General features: G+C 42.5%; 1 protein-coding gene across 3 annotated transcripts in view; it reads left to right on the plus strand.

The window, feature by feature from the left end:
- Positions 1-16,761: 16,761 nt before the first annotated feature.
- Positions 16,762-22,712, plus strand: part of ZMYM2 (zinc finger MYM-type containing 2) — a 104,322-nt gene continuing 98,371 nt past the window's right edge. Inside the window, exons 1-2 of one of the 3 annotated variants that reach the window (XM_049646704.1) lie at positions 16,762-16,918; positions 17,754-17,819. The gene's annotated coding sequence lies outside the window, so the exon portion shown is untranslated. Of the gene's footprint in view, positions 16,919-17,043; positions 17,820-22,712 lie in introns of those variants that run through there. The other 2 variants (XM_049646705.1, XM_049646703.1) reach the window with 2 other exon arrangements.

The raw sequence follows: 22,712 nt of genomic DNA on the forward strand, positions 1-22,712 counted from the left end.
TGGGATATTGGTCTTCACCTGTCTGTGGACTAGGACTCTGGTTGGATCTCGCGTGATCGGCTCTTCCTGTTCTCCAGCTCTAGGATTTGGGTTAGACTTACACCATGGTCTCTTCTGCTTCTTAGGCCTTCAGACTTGGACTTAAACTATGTTATGGGGTCTCCTGCATCGCCAGCTTGCCTCCTGCAGATCTTGGAACTTTTCCGCCTTGTTAAAATGAAACAACAGGTCCAAAGTGGAGTCATTTTTGCTAAGCCCCACAAGGTTTAAGACTTACATTTTCAGGTTCTCCCAGGAGTGGAGTTTTAAAACAAATTTTTTATGTTTATTTTTGAAAGAAAGAGAGAGACACAGTGTGAGCGGGAAGAGGTAGAGAGAGAGGGAGACAGAGAATCCAAAGCAGGCTCCGGGCTCCGAGCTGTCAGCACAGAGCCCAACATGGAGCTCGAACCCACAGACTATGAGATCATGACCTGAGCCGGAGTCGGATGCCCAACCAACCGAGCCACCCAGGCGCCCCAGGGGTGGAGTTTTAAACCCATCAACCTGGAAGGTACTGATAGCATTAGTGAGGTAATCTGCATGACAAGACTCCCTGTTTTTCCCCCTAAAAGAAGGTAACCCCGCCCGAAACAATCTTTTCTTTTGCTAATTAATCTCCTTATCTCAGCCTGTTTCTGCCTATAAAATCCTCTCATTTTGTACATCTCCTTGGATGGGATGCTGCCCAACTTATGAGTCTTTGAATAAAACCTATTAGATCTTTAAATTTTCTTTGAATTTTGTTTATTTAAACAGCCCTCACAGTCGCATAAGCCAATTCCTTAAAATCTTTCTCTTCATACGTTCCATTGCTTTTGTTTCTCCAGAGAACCCTGATCAATACAGATTTTGGTACGAAGAATGGTTCTAGAGGAACAGAATGTTAAGGGGGAGTTTTCTTTTTCCTTTTTTAATGTTTATTTGAGAGAAAGAGAGACAGAGTGTGAACAGGGGAGGGACAGGAAGAGAGGGAGACACAGAATGTGAAGCAGGCTCCAGGCCCTGAGGTGTCAGCGCAGAGTGCGATGCAGGGCTTGAACTCATGAACTGTGAGATCATGACCTGAGCCAAAGTCAGACACTTAACTGACTGAGCCACCCAGGTGCCCCAAGGGAGAGTTTTCTGAATTGGTTCTGGGTTTTCTGAAAATGGCTCTCTTATCTAATTAGATATAAAGATGCTAATCACTAAAAAGAGCTTACTAACAGTTCAAGGTGCGATCTGCCAATACAGATACACAAAATATCTCCACTGGATACTGTAACTAATCAATTGCTTATGAGAAGCAAGGAGGTAGGTGACTGTGTGTATGATATCTATGAGAATTTTTGAAAAACCAATGAGTACAATGAGATTTGACTCGTTGCTCCTAATGTCACTGGACAAAGTAGTGAAGGAAAAGGATGAGTTCAGGGATTCACATCCCTACCTCAAGAGCTGTGTAATAACCTGAAGACTCCTACACATGCCCTGAAGGAGACCCTTGTCTCTTGTAGCCACAGGGGTGAGATTACTGAAATGTACAATCTCATCCTGTGACTGGATGAACTACAATACAAGTCGAACCTCCAGCCTTGCAGTGTGTCTGCTGTTAAAGCAAGGTCACCGCTTGGGAAGAACAGGATACTGCAGGTTGGAATAAGGATGTGTGGGAAGACCTGAGGAAGGCAGGGACAGGACGATGAGTCTTTTTCGACCCATGGAGACCTCACACACCCAGGGGATGTAGGCTACTCGCCCGCAGTGGAATTGGACTCTTCACTCCTTGTCTGAGAGAATTAAACCTGCATTGCCTGCGGAAACTGTAGTGGCTTCCCCGGAGACAGCTGCCGTGTAAGCCAGTGCTGCTTCTCAGGACACACCCGCAAGGCCACTCTTTGCTTCTGGACCCGTAACTGGACTCAAGTTCCAGCACCTGGGGAGGTACAAAGCATGACTCCTGAGGAGGTGCACTGCACTCTAAAAGAACTCCCTGAGTTTTCTAATTTAAATAGACAGAAATCCGGGGGAAAGTGTGAGAATGGATACTAAGAGTGTGGGAAAATTGTGGAAAGAACATCAGGTTGGATCAGGCTTAATTTATTGATGTAGGCTCTAAGCAGAGATTCTGCACTTAACGTTGCAGCTTGGGGAGTTAGAAAAGGCTCTGTTTTGTGGCTCGGCTAAAACATGGACCCAAAGGTGGTCTATAGTGAGTGAGTTGGAAATACCAGCTCTGCCTTAGTTTAATGTAAAGGAGGGGATTCGAAGGCTTGGGGAGATTAGAATGTCCATCGGCAGATGAATGGATAAAGAAGATGTGATATATATATATATATACACACACACACACACACACACACACACAATGGAGTATTACTCAGCAATCAAGGAGAATGAAATATTGCCATTTGCAACGACGTGGATGGAACTGGAGGGTATTATGCTAAGTGAAATTAGTCAGAGAAAGACAAAAATCATATGACTTCACTCATATGAAGACTTTAAGAGACGAAACAGATGAACATAAGGGAAGGGAAACAAAAATAATATAAAAACAGGGAGGGGGACAAAACCGAAGAGACTCTTAAATATGGAGAACAAACTGAGGGTTACTGGAGGAGCTGTGGGAGGGGGGATGGGCTAAATGGGAGAGGGGCACTAAGGAATCTACTCCTGAAATCATTGTTGCACCATATGCTAACTAACTTGGATGTAAATTAAAAAATAAATACATTATTAATAAAAACAACAACAACAAAGACTTAGGGAGATTAGAATGCTAGAGTAATTTGTCTATTAAGATTTACTCACCAACACTGGGAGGCCCCAGAAAACAAACCTTTCACCTATACTATGATTTCACAATATATTTGTGAAGGGAGCTCTGGCATCCTCGAAGAGCTCTCTGATCACTTTCCTCTATTGGCCAGACCCTCCAGTGGGATCTGTAGTCACTGCATGGGGAAACTTAAATGCAATGGAAATATTTGGATCCTGGGTGGGAGGGGCCAAGCGGTGGCATTCAGTTGCTAAGGGCAAGATGAACTTGTTTACTGTAATGGGCTACAGAATCAAAGCAGCAGTCAGAATAGTCTAACTCATATGTAGTTAGCAGACATATGGAATTGGCTAGCTGATCATGGTGTTCCTAAAAATGAGATAGAGAGAAAACCTACTAAATTCTTACTCCATATGTATAATTGGAAAAATTTTAGGTCGATTGTAGAAAGTCTAACCTGAATCATAAAATCAGAGAGTCATAGGCCCTAATCAATTCTCACACTTGAGCTAATTACAGACCCTAACCTCTTAAATAAGGGAGATGCCAGGTCCTTGTAAGGAAGGATCCTAGTACACCGCCAGAAATTTATACTGTTCATATTTCTCCCAGGCTTCACCAAGGGGACCTACAGCTTTTTACCAGAATAACTGTTTTGGGGACAAGGAAATAATCAGACCCTTCAGGGACTACTGGATACTGGCTCTGAATGGACACTAATCCTGAGAAAGCCAGAATGTCACTGTAGTCCGTCAGCCAGAGCAGAGGCTTGTGGAAGTCAAATGATCAATGGACTTTTATCTCAGGTCTGTGACACTGCAGACCCACTGGGTTCCCAAGCACATCTTATGTTTTACCTCCAGTTCTGTAATACATAACTGGAATAACATACTTAGTGACTGGCTGAATCCCCTTACTGGTTCTCTGACCTGTGGAGTGAGAGCTATTTTGGTAGGAAAGAACAAGGGAGAGCTACTAGAATTGTCCCTATCTAGGACAAAAATTATAAATCTAAAGTGATACTGCATTTCTATGAGAATTACAGGAATTAGTGACATAATCAAGGACTTGAAAGATGCAGAAGGGGTGACTCTCTCTCCCCCTCCCCCCCCCACTTTCATGCTCTCTTTCTCTAAAATAAAAAAATAAATAGGGGCGCCTGGGTGGCTTGGTCGGTTAAGCGTCCGACTTCGGCTCAGGTCATGATCTCATGGTCCGTGGGTTCAAGCCCCGTGTCGGGCTCTGTGCCGACAGCTCAGAGCCTGGAGCCTGTTTCAGATTCTGTGTCTCCCTCTCTCTCTGCCCCTCCCCTGTTCATACCCTGTCTCTCTCTGTCTCAAAAATAAATAAACGTTAAAAAAAAAATTAAAAATAAATAAATAAATAAATAAAGATGAGCTAACACCAGTGCTTCTCAAACTCTTCCAAAAAATTGAAGAGGAGGAAACACTTCTTTTTTTTTTTTTAATTTTTTTTCAACGTTTTTTATTTATTTTTGTATATATTTGTATTTATTTTTGAGAGAGAGAGAGACAGAGTGAGAGCAGGGGAGGAACAGAAAGAGAGAGGGAGACGCAGAATCTGAAGCAGGCTCCACATTCTTAAAAGTCTTTTACTGATCATCCTATTATATTGCTCTGCAACAAAACACAAAAATATGTGAATAAATAGTTGAAATTAAAAATTTTCTAGGCCCATAAAACTAAGTATTAAACATTTTGTATCAGTGAATATGAAATAAATTATGAAATAAATTGAAAAATTTTTATTAATAAATTACTAAACCAACATGACGTATTACACATTTTTAAAAATGTTTATTTATTTTTGAGAGAACGTAGGCAGGGGAGGGGCAGAGAGAGAGGGCGACAGAGGATCCAAAGCAGGCTCTGTGCTGACAGCAAAGAGCTAGATATGGGACTCAGACTGACAAACTGTGAGATCATGACCTGAGCCGAAGTTGGATGCTCAACATACTGAGCCACCCAAGTGCTCATTTTCAATTAACAATTACACATTTTCAATTAACAATTTTTGAAAAGTTGAATTTCATAAAAATATCTCACTTGATTGCATAGAAAGGAATTTTAAAAGTAGCTCATGAATCTTTGGATAAATATAATTTTTGCTCTAATGGGCCAGATTCTATTTTCCCCCCTTTCAGTTTTATGGATGTAAATGATGAGAAACCTGGTTAACATAAATAAGTAGATTAAAGTAGGAGTAGGGGGAGAGGGGCGAATGGGTGATGGGCATTGAGGGGGGCACTTGTTGGGATGAGCTCTGTGTGTTGTCTATAAGCAACACATCATGGGAATCTACCCCCAAGACCAAGAGCTTACTGTGCACACTGTATGTTAGCCAATTTGACAATAAATTATGTTAAAAAAATAATAAAATAAAATAGGTTATATAAAAAAAGTAGGAGTTTCATTTAATGCAGTTTGTCAATTACTTTTAACTCTTTGGAAATTACCTGCTAAAAGCTATACATACAAATCTGTGTTCATTTCCTAGGGCTGTTTTTTTTTAACTTTCTAAAAAAGTTTATTTATTTATTTTGAGTGTGTGAGAGAGAGAGCTCTGAAGGGGCAGAGAGAGAGGGAAAGAGAAAGAGATTCCCACGCAGGCTCTGTACCATCCACACAGAGCCTGCTGTAGGGCTTGAACTCAAGAACTATGAGATCACGACCCGAGCCGAAATCAAGAGTCAGTCACTTAACTGACAGAGCCATCCAGGCGCCCCTCCTAGGGCTGCTTTAATAAAGTGCTAAAACTTGAGTGGCTTAAAACAACACACAATTTTTCTATTTTATAGTTTTGGAGGCTAGAAATCTGAAATCAAGTTGTTGGCCGAGCCAAGCTCTCTGCGGACTCTAGAGGAGAATCCTTCCCCGCCTCTTCCAGCTTCTGTGGTTTGCTGGTAACCCTCTGCATTCCTTGCCTTGTAGACGCGTCATCCCAGTCACGTGGCCATCTTCTCTGTGTCTTCCCATTGCCTTTTCCTCTGTGTGTGCCTCTGTGCCCAAATTTCCCCTTTTGACAAGGAGAGCGGTCTTATTGGATTAGGACTCACCCTTGTGAGCTTTTAAAAACTTGATTACCTCTGTAAAGGCCCTATTTCCAAATAAGGTCACATGTAAGATACTGGGGGTTAGGATTTCTGTACACTTTTAGGAGCAAGGGACAAAATTCAACTCAAAACACCACCTGTTATCAAAAGTTATTTTAAGGACTTATCAGTTGACATCCCTAAGTTTTGTTGAAAATAAAGAATCTTTAAAAAGTTGTTACTCAGTCGTAAGAGCCATCAATTTACATTAAAACTCACACCAGTATTTCAAATTGCCCTTTTGTTGGGCACCATGCCTGCCTTTTGTTTTCAAGTGGGAGAAGGTGGATGTGAAAGCACAGCTTTACCCTAAGGAGTTCTCAGGCGGGTCAATTTTAGGAAAGAGTACTGCTGAACTTGAGGATGTGGAAACCGATCTGGTAAAGCTGTTTTTGCCCCTGTACTATTTGGAGAGTGTTTGTAAATCCCAGGGGTATGTGTACCCAAATACGAAGTTTCTGACTTAAAAATGAAATAGCTCACCAGACTGAGTGGAAGTCAAGTTTTTACTAGTTTGAGGATATAGAACAAAGTCAGTATCTATTAGAAGTGTCCGGAATGGTTGGGGAAGAATAAATCATCTAGGGTGCTTAGCATGCTGGCTGTGTAAAAAATTTTTTTTCATGTTTATTTACTTTTGAGAGAGAGAGGGGGGTGGGTAGAGAGAGAGGGGACAGAATCTGAAGCAGGTTCCAGGCTCCGAGCTGGAGCCCGGTGTGGGGCTCGGGCTCACAAACCGTGAGATCGTGACCTGAGCCGAAGTCAGGGCCACCCAGGCGCCCCGACATGATGGCTGTTCGAGAGGAACCAGAGGGGAGTTGAGGGTGGATTAGTGGGCAGCATTGTGAAGTATTTATGGCCATTAAAAGAACTTTGGATTTTATATCCTTTGGGCAGCCTTGGAAGACACGGGTCTTTCTTTACTACTTCTCTTTTGAATATTTAAAAGCTCTTCTCTTCACCCTAATCTTTGGTCACTCTTTCCCTCCATCTACCACTCTGCATTCTGTGATCGTCCAGTTCCTAAGATGAGTTTAATTCTTGCCTTTCCTGCGATTTAGGACAATATTCCTTTGGTTATTCAAAATAGCCTCTCCTTTGGCTGATCTGTTTAAATGTTACTGCCTCAGAAAGATCTTCCTTATGACCATGAGTCTCCACTGTTATTCTCTATAAAGAGTTCTGTTTGCCAAAGCATAAGAGACTCTTAAAAACTGAGAACAAACTGAGGGTTGATGGGGGGTGGGAGGGAGGGTAGGGTAGGTGATGGGCATTGATGAGGGCATCTTTTGGGATGAGCACTGGGTGTTGTATGGAAACTAATCTGACAATAAATTTCACATAATTAAAAAATTAAATTAAATTAAAAAAAAAGAAGTTCTGTTTATTTCCTTCTTAGCACTCAAGTGTAATTATTTTATTTATTTTGCAGGTCCTGTGCTTGTTGTCTCCTTCTAGTCTAGGCTGTACATTCCATGAGGGTAGGGATTACATCTTATCCACTGTTCTATGCCCAGTACTTTTCATCATCTCTGACATGACATAGACACTCAATATTTGTGGAATGAATGAACAAAGATCTTAATACAAGTTCCACACTAAGCTAGTAACAATGACAACTTTTTATTACCACCACTAAACACCAGTTGATAAAACCTTTCTGTCACATCAAGTTTGATAACTCTAATGTTGATTACAATTCTTTCTTCCTTGTTACATTTAAAAAATGATGATCAGGCAGACAGCCTCTCCTTTGCTGACCTGCCCTCTACTCCCTTGCAGTATATTCAATGAATTTCTATCTCCTTAAAAAAAAAAAAAAAAAAATTAGATCCAAAATTAGTTCCTTCTCACCAAAGATATAGTCTCAAAAGGATTTTCCACAAACTATTTTGTATCACATCACACAGTAAATAAGTATGTCTAGTGTTTTTATCTTCCTACCAATTATGAGTATGCGGCGTATCTCAAAGTGCCACTTTTTCATGGGTGGATCCCTAAACCTGATTTCTTACCCCAAATTTACTGGTAGAAGGAAGCTAAAGTGCAATTCTTTTTGTAGCTTCATATTAGTCTCTATTATACGCATCTCTTCTTAAAGTCTCTTTACCCGTCTGATAAAAGCAAAATGAAGATGATGACTGTATTTTCACAGGCAGTTTTATTCCTCTGATCTCACCAGTTCTTTAGAGAAACTTTTCTTCATGTCTATGCCACATCATAAAAAAGTTACCAAGAGATAGTTTTGTGAGTGTTATAAATATTTTTAAACTTTGTGGAAAAGGGGGCACCTGGGTGGCTCAGTCTGTGGACCAACTCTTGATTTTGGCTCAGGTTATGATCGTGGGGTTGTGAGGATTCTCTCTTTCTCTGTCCCTCTCCCGCTATCTCTCTCTCTCTCCTCCCCTCACACATTCTCTCTCTCAAATAAGATTAAAACTTTTTTTTTCCTGTGGAAAAATAAAGTCATAAAATATTGGTATGTCAACATGTCGACGATATAAAACAACAATGAGATACCACTATACACCTACGAGAACGGTGAAAATCCAAAACACAGATAACACCAAATGCTGGTGAAGATGTCCAACAACAGGAAGTCTCATTCATTATTGGTGGAAATGCCAAATTCCAATTTGGAAGACTTTTAGCAATTTCTTATAAAATTGCACATACTCTTATAGTCATATCCAGCAATCTCACTTCTTGTGTTTATCCAAATGAATCAGGAAACTGACGTCCACACAAAGACCTGAACATAGATGTTTATAGCAGCTGTATTCATAATTGCTAAACTTTGGGAGCAACCAAGATGTGCTTCAGTAGGTGAATGGATAAATTGTGGTATATCTAGACAATGGAATATTATTCAGTGCCAAAAAGAAATGAGCTACCAAGCCAGAAGAAACGTGGAGAAACATTAAGTTCTTATAGCTAAGTAAAAGAACCCAGTTAGAGAAGGCTACATTAACATATGATTCCAATTATATGACATTCTGGAAAATGCAAAATTATGGACTAAGTAAAAAGGCCAGTGGTTGCCATGAGTTAGGGGGCAGGGAAGGATAAATAGATGGAGAGCAGGGTATTTTCAGGGCAGTGAAACTATTCTAGATGATACTATAATGGTGGATACATGTCATGATACATTTAGCAAAACACATAGAATGTACAAAATCAAGAGCGAACCGATGTAGTGATGTAGTCTATGGACTTTGAGTGAATATCATATATCAACGTAGGTTCATTCATTGTAACAAATGTACCACTATGGTGTGGAATGTTGTGAGCGGGGGAGGCTATGCATGTGTGGGGACAGGAGGAATATGGGAACTCTTTGTACTTTCTGCTCAATTTTGCTATGAACCTAAAACTGCTCTAAAAAGAAAGGTGTTGAAAAAGATGTTAACAATAGTTATCTTTGGGTGCAAGGATTATTGGTAATTTTTTTCCTTCACATTTTCAGGTTTTCCAAGTGTTTGGGTTTTTTTTTTCCCTCTGTGGAGACAGGTAAAATATTTAAAAATATAAATACATAAATTCAAACTGTTAGACCTGCTTAATTTTAGGTTTTAATGTCTTAGAGAATAACTACGTAGCACAGAAACTCAAAAAATAATAGTTGTTAATATGAGGAACCCATAATGGGCAAAATTAAACTTGAACTCATTATTTTCAGCTTATGATTTTATAAGATCGTATAACTGAGTTACAGGAAAGGACCTCCATAGTCATCTAATATATATATTCTCCCTTAAACTTTGCTTCTATTTTCCAGTGAGTACCTCTAAAGCTTAGAAGGCACTTGGGTGGGCAAAACTGCTGGGGACATAAAATGAGGAACATGAGGGCTTCCCAGACTCCAGTGTGAACCAGGGAATGAGGAGTGAAGAGCCATCTTTGCAAATAATATAGGGTAACCATATTTTATTATTTCATAAAATAGCCATAGGAGCTGACATGAAAGGATGGAGTGTTCATAATAAGCTGGAAAAGTAAGAAAGGGTTGGTTGAAGGTATTGGGATCCCAGGGGATAAGAAAGGAAAGGAAAGGAAAGGGGATTTTTCTTTACAGGCATATTGTGTACAATCCATTTTATTGAAGAAGAAACTGAAGCTCAGAAAGGTCTAGGGTCACAAAGTTAATGAGTGGTGGGATCAGTGTCCACTCCAACTCTGCATTCTTTCTAAATTGATACATTGCTTTTCCAGAGACATTGTTAATCAGCTGCATTACAGTTTTATCAAGTGTAAAGCTTGTCATTAGGAAGGAATAAGGAACTCATATATTTAGGAAGAATGACAGCTTAAATCTCTATTTTTAAAAATGAATTTGGGGCGCCTGGGTGGCTCAGTTGGTTAAGCATCAGACTCTTGATTTCTGCTCAGGTCATGATCTCCAGGTTCGTGGGATCAAGTCCTGCGTCAGGCTCTATGTTGACGGTGGAGCCTGTTTGGGATTCTCTCTCCCTCTCTCTCTGCCCCCCCCCCATACATGTGCACACGTGGGTGTTCTCTCTTGCTCTCTTTTCTGTTTCTCAAAATAAACTGAAAAAAAAAATGAGTTTTTCAACCCATAGTTGATTCTGGATTACTCAGTTTCTGACATCATCTTGTGTTTTTACTTCTGTTTTAGAACTTGATTTTATCCCTGATTTGCTTTCTTCAGAGTAGTGTTTTTCAAACCACAGTTTATAATCCATGAAATCAACTTGGAATGATGAAACCACTATTTATTTTTTTAAAAATGGAAGAAAACAGTATAGATTTAAATAGACTAGAATAGAAAATATTGAATTCCATCTTAGGTAATAAAGGAAATAATTCTACTATGAAACTTTTGCTATCCAGTAATGAATATAGGTGACTTTGCAATTGGTCTCTACGCATAATATATATCCTAGTGGTTGTCATGGTCAAAGAATTTATAAGCCACTGCTCCAGAGTGTATTATCTAAGATGATGTATTTAAGAGTTTAATTTTAAGAATTAGGAGAAGACTATCCTGGAGGGGCAGAATGCTGAGGTGGTTAAGAGTATGACTGTGGAGTCAAGAATCCTGGGACCATGAATCCCTCTCTATCGCTTTGTAGCTATGTGACCTTGAATAAGTTCCCTAACCTTTTTTTTTTTATTCTTCATTTTATTTATTTATTTTTAAACAGCAAACGCTACACCCCACATGGGGCTTGAACTCATGACCCCAAGATCGAGGATAGCTTGTTCTACCGACTAAGCCAGCCAGGTGCCCTGCCCCTGTAACCTTTTTTTGCTTCGGTTTTCTCATATGTAAAAGTGGGAGAGTGACATTAACTACTTCGTAGAGTTCAGAAGATAATGAGTTATTATTCACAATGAACATACACAATTCCTGGAACTATAAATACTATATAAGCAGTTTATTAAGTAAAATTGCACAATTGACTTGTTTTAATTTTTCAGGACTTCATCTTTTCTTCTCAATGGTAGAACAACATTATTAAGATTTTTGATTGGTATAATATGATACCAAACATCGCCCAGTATAAGCAAATTAATAAAAGTCAAACATGCTAAAACTGACAATTTTTATTTGATATTATTTTTAATTCCACTAGAAGCAGTCTACCCAGGTGTACTATTTTTGTAAAGCAATTAGCCATGTTGAGCTTCTTTCACTTTCTCTTCCTTCTCCCACAGAAAAATTTCCCCAGTGCTTCAACAGTTAAATTATTGCTTTTTATGTCCTTCTCTTTTTTTTTTTTAAAGTTTATTTATTTTTGAGAGAGCGAGAGAGCGAGAGAGAGAGGCAGAGTGTGAGTGGGGGAGGGGTAGAGACACAGGGGGAAATAGAGAATTTGAAGGCAGCTCCAGGCTCTGAGCTGTCAGCACAGAGCCTGATGTGGGGCTTGAATTCTGGAAGTGAGATCCTGACCTGAGCCGAGGTCGGAGGCTTAACTGACTGAGCCACCCAGGCGCCCTGCTTTTTATTTCCTTTTCAACAGTAAAAGTTAAAATGTTAGTCTGCATTAGCTCTCCAATCCCCAGCCTCAAACAAGTCTTCTTTCTGAACTTCTAGTTTCCTACTATCCATACTGGGAAGATGAGACATACTATGTGATTATACTAAGCTCCTTTCCAAGAAAAAAAAAAGGACTTTGATTTGAAGTACATTTTTTCTAAGATTTGTGATGGTGATTATGATTATGATTGTGAGTTTTAGATTATGCACTAGCATAGTATTGATGGTAGATATATCAGTATGTTTCTCTTCCTCGCATATTATAAAGAATTTAAAAAATATTCCACTAAATCAGTTATCAGTAATAAAAACAGCTAAAGCTTTGAGGTCCTAACAAGTATGAGGTGCAAATTTCACATGTGTATGCCCATTGAATCCCCCCCCCCCCAAAAATTGTGAAAGTGAAATTATTATCTACATTTTACACATGTTAAAACTTAGAAAGTTAGCACATCACTAAAATCACCCAGCTGGTTGTGGATAAAACCAGAATTCAAACTTGGACATTCTGGCTCCTAAGCTGTGCTCTGAATAACTATTATATTGCATGTCAATTACTGGTGAGCTCTTCTACACACACACAAACACACACACAGTATAACTGTATTGATATATACAGAGAGAGAGAGAGAGAGAGAGAGAGAAAGGGAGAGAGAGAGAGAAATGATCACCACAGTAAGTCTAGTTAATATCCATGACCACACAATTGCAAATTTGTTTTTCTTGTGATGAGAACTTTTAAGATATACTCTCTTAGCAACTTCTAAGATTTTTATGTTCTGACACTTGAACAGAAGTTATTTGGTTGTTACAACAACGCTACTTTATTTTATACGTGACTATGGGGCACCTGGTTGGCTCATTCGGTTAAGTGTGCAAGTTCGGCTCAGGTCATGACCTCACAGTTCCTGAGATTCAGCTCTGCATTGGGCTCTGTGCTGACAGCTCGGATCCTGCTTGGAATTCTCTCTCTCTCTCTCTCTCTCTCTCTCTCAAAATAAATAAACATTAAAAAGTGACTATACTGAGGCTCAGAGAGAAGGTAATTTGTTCAAGGTTTTGAGTGGCCAACAAGTTATTTATGTTGCCTTCCTTCAATGCTTAGTATGCTTTTGTGATTAGTACTGAATAATTCCACAAACGCGCACACACATACGCACACATTAAGCAACAGCTTTATTGAGTTATAATTTGTACCATAGAATTCTCCCACTTAAAATGAACAATTCAATGTTTTTAGTGTATTCATAGACGTCCAACCCTCACTACAGCTAATTTTAGACATTGTTCCTTCTCCATTCACTCCCTACCTCCCTATGCCTAGGCAACCAATAATCTACTTTCTGTCTTTATAGATACACTTAGCCTAGACAATTCACATAATCATACAATGAGTGGTCTTTGGACTTCTGTTTATTTCCCCTGGCATAATGTCTTCAAGGTTCATCCATCCTGTACCGTGGATCAGAACATCATTCCTTGTTACAGATAAATAATATTTCATTGTATAGATATTCCACTTTTGGCTTATGCATTCAATCAGTTAATGGACATTTGTGTTGTTTCTACCTTTAAGGAAATTAAATAATGCTGTTATAAATATTCAAATATTTATTTTTAGAAGTACTTTTATATAAAATTAAGTGTAATTTTTATTTAAATTATGACATACAAAGTTGTTTTTTTTTTCCCTACCAGTTCTAAGCTTTCAACTAGATTTCTCCGTGATATTATGCAGGCAACCCAGTGAACATTTTCTTGGACAAATAGATTTACTTATTTTTGTTAAAAATTTTTAAGTTTATTTACTTATGAAAAAAATTTTTAAATGTTTGTTTATTTCTGAGACAGAGAGAGACAGAGTGTGGGTGGGGGAGGGTCAGAGAGAGAGGGAGATATGGAATCTGAAGCAGGCTCCAGACTCTGAGCACAAAGCAGGGCTTGAACTCACCAACTGCGAGATAATGACCTGAGCTGAAGTAGCCTGCTTAACAGACTGAACCACCCAGGCGCCCCAAGTTTATTTGTTTTGAGAGAGAGAGCAAGCAAGCAGGGGAGAGGCAGAGAGAGTGAGAGAGAGAATTCCAAGCTGGCTCCGCACCGTCAGTGCAGAGTCCAACGCTGGAACCCATGAACCGTGAGATCATGAGCCGAGCTCAAGAGTCAAACTCTTAATGGACTGAGCCACCCAGGTGCCCCTTCCTGGGCACATAGATTTAAATGAAGGGATACAAATGTGAATAATATATCCTACTGTAATTATCATTCGTATTAATTAATTATAAAATGGCAATAATGCCAGGAATTGGTAGCAGTTTAGAACTTCCTCAAATTAGGGGTGCCTGGGTGGCTCGGTCGTTAAGCGTAGGGCAGTGATCTCATGGTTGGTTAGTTCAAACCCCACATTGGGCTCTGTGCTGACAGCAGGAGCCCACTTGGGATTCTGCTTCCCTCTCTCTGCCCCTCCCATCCTCATGCTCTCTCTCTCTCAGAATAAATCAATAAACATTAAAAAAAAAAAAAAAGAACTTCCTCAAATTGAACAACATGTGGAAGTCTCTGACAGAGCTTACTGGAAAGAATCGGTATTCAAGCCTTTCAACTATAAACTCAATGAGTATTGGCTATTGCCATGGTATAAGGTTGCGGAAGAGGGATGGTGTAAGTTTTCAACAGAATTATTACAAGGATGCCCTGCATCTGGTAATAGAGGGTGTTTCTGTTGTGAAGATAGTGACATCAAGAATGTCAATGTGAAACAGCACTGTGTAATATAATATAAAGTCTTGCGAGGATATTGTATTGAAAACTGACAAAAATTTCAATTATGAAATAAAATGCTGAAAAATAAAAGCAAGCAATACTGTTCTGAGCTGGTTGAAATGCATGCTGGATATTCTCCAACTTAAATAAAGAACAGTATATTTATTGCAATTAGCTCTAGGTGGAAGGATTACTTGATTTTTCAAGTCACAGTGAATGAATAAATTTCAATTTCTGCTAGATTATGCTATGTAGTAAACGTCTAAAACACGTTTAACGGCAGTCTTTACTGAGAACTTGGATGATTAACTCATTAAAAAACTCGTGTTCCTCATCATCGTGTTGAACTTTAAATTGTAACAGAACACGTCTACGGATTAATAGGCAGTGTGTTAGATAATCATGAAATTGAGAAGTCTAATTTATCCATCCATTTACTACCCAACACCGTCAGTTGTAATCCCACGAACAACCGCTAGGGTGAGACGAAAGAGGCCCCGCTTTCATCTTTACATGGAATCTTGGATGTCGCACGGCACCCTGACGTGCGCCGAAGACGTAGGTGTAGACGATGAACAAAAGAGAAGCCCCATCGTCGATGTGGCTTCTCCGGGCACACCCGCCCCGGGGCGCGCCGCCACGCTGCGCACCGTCGCCCGGCTCCCCGCAGCCAGGCCGGCCCCGGTCGGGCGAAGCGATGGAGCAGGCGGTGGAGTGGGGACCCCATCGACCGTTGAGGACCAGCAGATGGTGGAAGGCAGTGGGGAGGCCGGGTAGAGGCTGGGGGAGGGCAACCGAAAGGGGCCGCGGAGGAGGACGACGGCAGCGGCGAGGGACGCACCGAGGGGAGGCTCCGGCCCTTCCAACAGGCGGGAGCCCAGCTCCAGGGGAGCCCGCAGCTTCCTCCATCTTGGTTGATGGAGGCGGGGAGCGGCGTCTGGGTCCCTCCACCGTGGCGCCCGTCCCCCAGGGCCCCTCAGACGCAGACGCCGGCATCAGGGGCCGTCCCCCCGGCCGAATGGCGGAGCCCAGTTGGGGCTTCGCGGGAACAAGTTTCCCAGCCCCACGGGGTCTGGTTTTGAACTGGTCCCAAGTTCCCACAGCAGTCCCGACAAAATGGAGGACGTCGTCTCCTCCTGCAGCCATGACGGGAGGTGGGGGGACTATTCCCCACGGGGGTGAGGCGAGGGTGGAGGCGCTCCCACTCCCCGCGGCACGTTCGGGAACCCACTTCACCCGCTGCCCCGACCTCCCACTTTCAATCGCTCCAGCCCGTGCCCGGGCTCGCCCCTCTCGGGGGGCTTCAGGAACTGGACAGGGAGGGCGTTGGGGACATCGAGGCCGCGTCTCTCCTCGGGCAGGGTCGTTGGGAGCGGCTGCAGCGGCCTGGGCGCCCAGGCCCGAGCCAGGGCAGGCGGCCACGGCCTCAGACTCGCGGGCTGTCCCGGGCCCTGGAGGGCACCCCGGGCGCCCAGGGCCGGAGCCCGCGGCCGGTGCAGCGGGCGGCGAAACTCGGGCTGCCTGACCCTGACGGACCCGGGGGTGGGGGCGGGGTGGGAGGCGGGGGTAAGGAGGGGAGGGGACGCGGCCGAGGGCCGAGAGCGGGCGGAGGGGGGGGAGTGGAACGGCGACGCCGGGGGGTGTGGCCTGCGCCTGACGGACAGCCCTTCGGACCACCCCCCCCGAGGGGGGTCCTGAAGGAAGGCAGATGTGGCCAATGGACGTGCCCGAGGCGCCGCGGCCCGCCTTTCCGGCCGGCCAATGAGGGTGCGGAGGGCGGGGCCTCTCCGGGCTCGGCCGCACCGCCGCCTCCTCCGTCTCCTCCGCCTCCTCCTCCTCACCAGCGCTAAACCCGGGACTGGACCGAGCGGAGTTGTGCGTGTTGCCGAAGGGGGGTGGGCCGGGGGAGGGGAGGTTCGTTCCGCGGAGCGGCAGCCAGAACCGGGTGAGGCTTATCCCCGCTGTCTTTCCAGCCCAGGTCCGCCGATAGTGGGGGTGGCTGGGAGCAGCGCAGCCTCGGGAGGAGGAGGCGGAGGCGGAGGCGACTGGGGAGGCGGAGATGGGTGAGGGCAGCCTCCGGAGCCTCCCACCGACCCGGGATTAATACCCCGCGGCGCGGCCGCCGTCGCCGCTGCCGCGTCGGGGCCTCGGGGTCTCCTCCGGGCTCCGCTCATGTCACAGGCGTCTTCGCGTGCGGCCCGAAGGGCTGCGAGAGTGAGGGCGAGGCCGGGAGGGCTGGGTGAGGCGGACGCCAGAGGCGGGGGTCGCCCGGGGGGCGGGGGTCGCCCGGGCCGGGGCGGGGGGGGGGTGGGGGGTTTTTTCCCCCTTTCTTGCGGGGGGGGGGGGGGCGGAGGAGGTAGAAAGGGGGGGGGAGGGGCGCCTCAGTTCGTTCTCCCGCTCTCGGGGCTGCGCTCCCACTGTCTCCGCGGCAGCCCGAGGTCCCCAAGTTTTTCGGGGCGAGGGTGCTGCCTCTTCCCCCACCGGGTCTCCTCCGTCGCTCTTCTCTTCCCTGGGCTGCGCTGCGCGGCTCTCGCTCTTCACGTATTGTTTGGCTGGGTCTCTAATGGCGGACGGGGAGGCAGCGCTGCCGGTCGCCGACTGCAGGGGGGGGGGGGGCAAGTCTCGGGCCCAGGGCAACTGCTTGGGGCAAATGTGGGAGATAGCAGCCCGGCGGTGACGTGAGCCGCCCCTTACCTCCGAATCGGTGCCCCGAGTGGCGGGGATGACGCTGGGTGGGCAAATTTAGGAGGGAGTGCAATTCCCCTGCTGGCGTCGAGGCAACGTTTTCCCTTCCCCCCCCCTCCCTTCCCAGTAGCAGGCTTGGTGCCCTCCAGCCTCCTCCCTCCAGATTTTGCCTTTCACGTGGGCTTTGGTCCCAAATATATGTTTTGCGCCGTTTTGCTCCACTTTACGTAGGAGGGGATTGTTGGTCGCGGGCTGTGGAGCAATAATAGAGGGGCCAAACCTCCTTGACCTCTTACTCCCTTCTCGGCCTCCTCTTGGTGGAATGGGCTTTGGTTCTCCCACCTGGTTAGATGTTCCTGATCCATTTGCCATTTTTCCTTTTACCCCAGGACCAGGAATCGCCTTCAACCCCAGCTGGTGCATCTTTGGCAGAAAGTGAGGAAAACACCCCCATTGTGAGTCCTTCGCCTCTAATTTGTTGCTCTTAGAGGACGTGGTTGGGTTGTAGGGGTTTAGCCAAGGGACTTGTCTATCCCCGTTGTTTTGAGGGGGAGGAGCCTTTCCTTGGGTGGCAGCTGCCCCCGGGGTGAAGCCTGGGTAATGGCTGGTGAGGCAGCTGGGAGTGGGCGCTGCTGTTTCCACCGCTGCAGACATCTCTCCTGCTGCTGCAATACCAACCTCAGCAACCAGACGACGGGCTCCTGCAGCTGCTCACGTTACCCGGGAGGAGGGGTGGTGCAAAGGAGGGCATATTTCTGGTGCCCTCTAGAGTTCCAAAGTGGGAATTGAAGTTACTCGTTGGAAATGCTGTGCATGCAACCATCTTTAACACTTTTTCTCCCTTTACAATGGATGATTGATTGTAGGCATTGGAGAAAATAGGCTCACTGAACTTTTTGTTTGTGTCTAATCTGAAAGACGAATTTCGACTCTTAGGGCTCGTGAGTTGATGGACGGCGCGAAGTCCGCTCTTCTAGTGTTCTAGCTCATCCAGGTGGTTGACCAACTAGTATGCTGATGACACTGGTCCACTGCTCCAGTTAAATCTCCCCCCGCCCCGTCTTCGGTGTTGATTGGTCTTCACTGGAGCCATTCTTGGATGTGTCACCTGAGTTATTGTTTAATGCTTGTAATCTGTTGGTTTTAAGGAAACGGTCTTGTAATATGCTAGGTAGTGGAATAAACATAACTTGTCAGTTGAAATCAGTTACAAAATATCAATGAAGCCAGCACTCTGGACACATTGTATTTCCTGAGCTCTGGTCACATTGTATCTCATGGACAGTTGATATTGTAACTTGTAGATTTCTGTCAGAGGTGACAAAAATACAGTAGCTTATGCTTAGATATTAAGTCCCTAATGGTTCAAAAGATAGCTAATTGAAGATGAATATTTGCCGAATACTGATTGCGAATGATAACGCGAGGATGTTAATGTATATTTTAATACACAACATTCTAGACACACTGCAGGGCCCTTTCATGTATTATTTCCTTTAATCTTAGCAGTTATCCTGCGGAGTAATGAAAATAGCACATATTGACCCCTTAGTATATGGCAGTATAATTCTGAGTTTTAAAAAAATGTTTGTTATGATAACTTAAATTTGTGAGTGAGGATAGTATGCTGAACCTTTGTGTACCTGTTATTTATATTCCATAATTATCAACACATATCCAAACTGATTTCTAATATGCATTTAATAATTTAATCCTCACAAAATGAGGTCCTCTCTGATAGTGTGACACTGTGAGAGATCAGTGATATAAGTAGTTTATATTCCTAATTTGTAGAGGAGGAAATAGAGGATACCCAGGTAGAAGTAGTATTAGTATAAAACAGGCAGTTTGATTACAGTGCCCAAGTTTAGCTCCTATGCTGTCCTGTTTCAAAGTACTTAATATTCTTGTTTTACACATTTAGAAATTGAAACACTGGAAGAGCCAAGGTTAGAATTCTCTCAGCTTCTGTTCTTTTCCTAGAGAAGAGTGTGTAAACAAATAGCAAATGTTTGAATCTTACTATCTTTTTAAAAAGTTCTAGAACTGCAGTTGTCGATTAGATTATTTTACTGTCTTATTTAAAAACTGTATTTGAATCAGAAGTAATATGTTCCCTTTTTTCAGTATGTCTGTATACATTTTAGGGTCTATAATTGTTTCCTAAATACTGCAACTTGAATGAGTATAACTTGTCTCACGAGTTTAAAGCTCTTTTCAGGTATTAGATCATTCAGATAAAATGGATCAAGGATCAGATCTTTCACACAAATGGGCAAAGCTTATATTATCAACACATAGTTTCATGAAAGATTTAACTTTGTCACATTTTTTTCCTTTGTTCTCAGCTGTGATGTGGGGAAGGTTGGTAATTGGTTTATATTTAATAGACATTTGGGGAGGAGGACGTAGAAAATGTATAATCTGGATTATCTGTAATGTCAACACATATATACTAATGAAGGCCGTGGTTCGTTCTGATAATACCAAAATGTTGTCCTTGTTCTGCTTAATGATTGAGCTCAGAATTTAAAATTCCTTTGCTTAAAAGACACCAACTAATGGTGCTTTAATGTGCCAGATAGTAAGATGAAGATAACATGATTTTTAATTGACCTTGGCTAAATAAGTTCTTTATTATACTTACTGTCAGACACTTAATGTGAGTTAGGTGCTTTTATGTGTACTTATGAAGTGTTTTGGCAGTTAAAAATACGTTGCATATTTATGGCATGTTTCTTCAGAGCATCCTTAACAGTATGTATTCCCATCTCCTGCCTGCCCTTTTACACACTTGGAAGAAAGATACAGGGTGTTTTCTACTTTTCCCTGTTATATATATAATCTCATGGGCCGGACCTTTGTATCTCATGTGGTGGGACAACCCCGTTTCACTCAGATATCACACAGGTGCTGACATGAATGTTTCAGACTTTTGCGTGATACGGAGCTTAATGTACCATCTTTGTATAACAGTGTTATTAAAGAGTCTTCTATTTTGCCCTTGTTTGAGGTACATAAGTGCATACTCTTAATACATTTGAGACAAAGTCTGAAAATCAGATGGTATGGTAAATTACTGTGATGGAAAGAATATATATGAAATCCTGGAACACTCTTCGTTGTCAAAAGGTGTATAATCGGAAATTTTATATTTTTTGTTTTCTAGGCGTTAATATCTCTGTCTATCCCCTTAGCAGTGTTACTAATGTACATATTATTATGTTGAATAGTATTTATTTTAAGAAGACTGGCATATTCAGTTTGCCTGTATTTTTTAGGTGAGCACAGTGGATTCTCAAATAGTATTTTGTGAAGGACATTTTAAATTAGGAAACAAGCATAGAGATTACTTTGTCTCTGCATTTCCCATTTTTTAATTTCAGTTTGTTAATTTTCTCCTGTTCCTGTGAGATCATAGAATTGGGATTAAAAAAATTTTTTTTTAATGTTTATTTGTTTGTGAGAGAGAGACAGAGTGCCAGTGGGGCAGGGACACAGAATTTGAAGCAGGCTCCAGGCTCCGAGTTGTCAGTGCAGAACCTGACAACGGGCTGGAACTCAAAAACCGCGAGATCATGACCTGAGCCGAAGTTGGATGCTCAACTGACTGAGCCACCCAGGCGCTCCTGGAATTGGGATTTTAGACTTGAACAGGAGTTTTGAACTATTCAAATCTAAAAGTTCTCATGCGCAACTAATCTGTAAGACCTATAAAGTCTGTGAGAAAAATTGCTGTTGGATAAATTCATGATTTGTAGCTTATTTTTTATTTTGGTTTGGCAAGAAAATTGTTTTACATAGTTGCAGGCACATTTTTTAAATCTGCAACCTGTTTTTTAAACAATTCACTTTGTAATCTTAGGTTTCTGTTATTAAAATAGAAATGGGAAGGGAATTAGGCGGGCCAGCACCATTCACATACTTAGTAATGAGATAAGTTGGTCATCTTAAAATGTCTTAAAATTTGGATCGCAACACATTTTGAGCTTATCTATTTTATTGCATATTTTAAAATCTATTAATTTTTTGCCTCAGGTTTCATTCAACACTTGTAGCACTCTAGAACTGCAGAAAAAAAATTGTAAACCAATGGAGAAATCTATCGTAGAGTTAAAAATTGATGTGTAGAGAGGTTTGCAAAATCACTTGGTCACATGATTAGTTTGGGATTTGTTAGTTCTATTTTATTTTTAACTTCATAGCAGTACATTGAAAGAAGTAATACAATTGAATAAAAATTCATGGTCTTTAATTTGAAAGAAGGATATGACCATTGGGGTTTTATTGTTACTGATTTGATTAGTGTCTTGTAAGTATTGATATTTACTGTTACAAGATATGATTTAAGGGTAAACTTCGGATATTAGGATAAGTAGGTAATGAATATTTCATAGCTCTGATTTAAGAAAAAACTTCTGAATATGTGTTTCATTATCATGTTATCTAGTTTTTGTTTATCCTTCTTGAAGAGTTACATTACTGTTAAAGAATTTTAACCACTCTTATTTTTATTTCTTTAATGTATTTATTTATTTATTTATTAAAAAAAATTTTTTTTAACATTTATTTTTGAGACAGAGAGAGACAGAGCATGAACGGGGGAGGGGCAGAGAGAGAGGGAGACACAGAATCTGAAGCAGGCTCCAGGCTCTGAGCCATCAGCCCAGAGCGTGATGCGGGGCTCGAACTCACGACTGCGAGATCGTGACCTGAGCTGAAGTCGGACGCTCAACCGACTGAGCCACCCAGGCGCCCCTTATTTATTTTTGAGAGAGCATGAGCTGGAGAGAGAGAGAGGGAGACACAGAATCTGAAGCAGGCTCCAGGCTCTGAGCTGTCAGCACAGAGTCTGATGCGGGGCTTGAACTTGTGAACCAGCAAGATCATGACCTGGGCCAAAGTTGGGCGGTCAACCCAGGGTGCCACTAACCACTCTTTTAGTGTCAATAGACTGCCAAGGGTCAGGTTTCTCTTCTCCAGAGGGTTCTAGATTTTTTTTCCTCTGGTGTTCTTAGTGAATTCAAAGATCAAATTTGTTACGTGAATTTAAAATTTAAAGGTTAAGGGATGCCTAGGTGGCTCAGTTGGTTAAGTGTCTGACTTTACCTCAGGTCATGATCTCGCAGTTTGTGAGTTTGAACCCCGCGTCGGGCTGTGTGCTCACAGCTCAGAGTCTCGAGCCTGCCTGGAATTCTGTGTCTCCCTCTCTCTTTGCCCCTTCCCCACTCACGCCCTGTCTGTCTCTCTCTCTCCTTCAAAAATAAACATTAAAAATTTTTTTAATTAAAATGTTAATATACCTAAACTAATAAAATGTTATATGTCAATTTGATCTTAAATTTTAA

This window comes from Panthera uncia, assembly GCF_023721935.1.
Source record: "Panthera uncia isolate 11264 chromosome A1 unlocalized genomic scaffold, Puncia_PCG_1.0 HiC_scaffold_16, whole genome shotgun sequence".
Classification (NCBI taxonomy): Eukaryota; Metazoa; Chordata; class Mammalia; order Carnivora; family Felidae; genus Panthera; species Panthera uncia.